The 3,475-nt window shown below is 34.5% G+C and overlaps 1 pseudogene; it reads left to right on the top strand.

Moving 5' to 3' along the window:
• On the top strand, positions 1–506 carry LOC149265982 (uncharacterized; annotated as a pseudogene).
• Positions 507–3,475: the final 2,969 nt, after the last annotated feature.

Raw genomic sequence — 3,475 nt, 5'->3', positions numbered from 1 at the left:
ATGAATAGCAGGAACGGTATCCATGGCAGCAGTAACGAATATAATAATAATCGTCTGGAGTTTATCGCTTCGGAAGACAAGGGAAAGGTTTTGCTAGAGAGAGTGGATGGGCTTTGCGATCTTGTGTTGAATTTTGTATGTTATGAGAACGGATTGGGATTATTGGAGCCGCAAAATTGTAAGCGACGAAAGTCATCCAAAGGGCTCGACTTTGATCAGTGGGGCGCTAATAGTCAGAGACCGATGAGTGCAGCGAAAATAACCCCATTCAAGCTCTGGTGGACGCTTTGGTGGGATTTTCAGAGGTTTATAGTGGAATCGAAGTCAGTAAAATGGAGCTCTTCACTAAGATGAATCTAGAACTCGCCAAACAGACGTAAAATGGAGCTCTGCACTAAGATGAATCTAGAGCTTGTGAGACAAAGAACCACAATGGTGGTGTTTCTGGCTTCAGTTCCGTTTTAGTTTCTTCAAGCTCTGCATCTTCATATTCAGAAGAAGAATAACTGCAGTTAATTCCTTGTTGTCCATTACATTAAATTCTAGAGTGGTTGATTGAGGGGTTTGTTGAATGGGCTCGAACTTGAGACCGGTTGATATGGTGGTGGAGTCATTATTATATCCACTGACAAGTGAATGCACAACCCAATTCTTTGGCCTTTTTTACTTCATCATGCCACTCGATACGATCATGGCACTACCCACGGTTGAAATTTCCACTGCATTCGGAGAATGGGGTCGTTTCACTTCAATAGCGGCAACCGGAGCAACTGCCAGAAGGGAGAGAAGCTTACTGTTGTGTTCTCCCTCCACAAAACCTTCGTCCTCCTGTTATGAAAAACCAACGGCTAGAGTTTTTTTCAAATCCTCATAAATAGTGTGCCACATGTCAATCAAATCAAAGTATGCCACATGTCAATCAGAAAATAGAAGTGTTGACGACTAAACTGATTCAAAAGAAGGCCTATAGGCCTAATTAATAACACAACATACTCTCTTTAAAAACAAACATATAAAACTTGAGTACATAATTGAAGGTAGATGTCCATGATGAAACTCCAACACTTGACTATTTGGATAATCATGACAATATTTGGAGAAAAAAAATGTCCTTATGAACAAGAATAAGTGAACAAGTGTTATCATCGCAAATTAAAAGTGATGTAAATATTTGTCAGCTCAAGACCTTAGATTTAAGGTTTGAGCTTTAGATTTCTACTGACCTAGATCCATCTTAAATCCAAATCTACCAAGCGCCAAGGAGGATAATCTCTTTTGACTCTAATTCAGGTTTGCATGTCAAGAGATTTAAACCCTCTTAGCGCTTGGTAGAACCGAAGTTAAGATGTATTTAGGTTGGTTTAATTTCCACCTTTAAATAAGGTATATTCCACATGAATACTATGGGTCAATACCATGGGATCTTAACACCACGTGTCATTTTTATTTCATTTTTAGTAAGATCATTTTTATTTCCTTTTTGACCGAGTTAAAATGTTTATATTACATTACATTACAACATCTCTCTACCATACTAGGTTGGAGAGCGTTTTTGAGTGCAATGATATTTTTTTTGGTTCATATATAACCAATCTAGATCAATCTTAACTCTAGTTCTACCAAGCGTCTAGAGGGATCAAATATCTTTTTACTCTAAAAAAGGTTTGAACCTCAAGAGATTTGATCCCTCTAGAAACTTGGTAAATATGAAATTAATATGGAACTAGCAAGAGCTGAGAGGGATCAAATCTCTTGAAGTGCAAACCCTTTTTATTGTGCAAAACTTTAAAAAATCACACCTCCAAATATTGCATCCCTCTACGGACTTGATAGATGATGGTTAAGATGAATCTCTCTCTCTCTCTCTCTCTCTCTCTCTATATATATATATATATATATATATATATCTTTTTCATTTTTTAAATTTCATTTTTGAATGCATAAATGTAATATTCAATGAGTTGAAAATATATGGAATGAAATAGTTATGCAATTCCAACAAATATTCACTCCATCCAAAATTAACCCTTAATAAAAAGGTCAAAATGTAAAATAATGATACTTGAAATGTTATAACAATAAGAATTTAATTTTTCAATTATTTTATACAATATATAGACATTTAGTTAACACGAGTATTGAGATATTTTATTTATGGATTACATTTTACACAATTTTTTTTAATGTATATTAAATACATTTCAATATTACTTAATTTTATATATTGAAATATTTTATAATGCACAACGAATTTTTTAATTATCACTGATATATGTTAAATGCCACATATTATTTTTATGTTAAGAATTGAATTAATTACACATCTCCCTCTTATTACTATTATTATAAGGAAGAAATCAAATAATTTTTTTTGTAAGCTTGGCAAAACTACATCTTCATCATGTCCAATATATCATCCATTGAACTGGTGACTTCACATCAAGGAGTGTCTTAACAGAGTGCTCGATCGCCGTCTATGTTAGGTCCCTCTAATGCTAGTGTATTCCCTTATTATTATTGTCATTGTAGCCCCGTATTGTTATTGTTGTGCCCATGTTGTCCCCATATTGTTATTATTGTGCCCCATATAAGCCCACTATTGTTATTGTTATGTCCTTAAATTATTATTGCTATTTTGACTCTGATTATATTGTGACCCCTTAGAATCCTATATATAGAAAGGAGGTATTGTCATTTGTATCATCCAAGAATTTTTCATTTGTGTAATGTAAAGGAGGTTGCTCCCTCGAAGAAGCTATTTTTGAAGTCATTTATCTACCTTTTCTTCTATTTTGTGAGCTAGTTGAATAACATTTGGTATCAAAGCTTTGGATTCTAGGGTTTTGCTACTTCAAATAGGTCGAAATAGTGACATGTGGCACTTCATACAAGTTTTCTCTACTGAACCAGTCTATAATCAGGTCATCATGGGAGATTTAGAATAGCACTTTCTTGGAGAATCCAATATTGATTAGACTTGTGGTGTTGGAAAGAGGACTCAAAGGGCTACCTTGGGACGAAATTTCAGACATTGGAGATCTAAAATTACAGAGATACTACAGATTCAATATCGAGCTCCTACAAAGCGGAAAAAAAGTGTGTAGTCTTTTTAAAATTTTGCATAAGTTTGGTTTGAAAAATTAGTTTGAAAGAATTCAAAGGGCATAGTGAAGCATAATTATCATTAATTGATGGCCCAAAGAAAGAAAATGGAAACACCTAGTAAGCAACCTAAAAGCTCTAGGATGACTCATGAAGAAGAGGAAGAAATGTAACATGATATATCAAAATTATGAGAACAAGTGCAACAAATTTCACTCTCACAAAAAGTAACAGAAGCTAAGTTGGATGGTTTAAAGAAAGGCGTGGAAGCTAAGATGGATGGCATGATGGATGGTTTAAAGAAATGCGTGGAAGCTAAGATGAATGGCATGGAAGCTAAGATGGATGGCATAGAAACTAAGATGGATGGTTT

Source organism: Pinus tabuliformis, chromosome 6 (genome assembly GCF_031772625.1).
Source record: "Pinus tabuliformis cultivar Carrire ecotype Pingquan chromosome 6, CPIR1, whole genome shotgun sequence".
NCBI lineage: Eukaryota > Viridiplantae > Streptophyta > Pinopsida > Pinales > Pinaceae > Pinus > Pinus tabuliformis.
The sequence above is the reverse complement of the archived record's forward strand: the minus strand, read 5'-3'. Positions and strand labels throughout refer to the sequence as shown.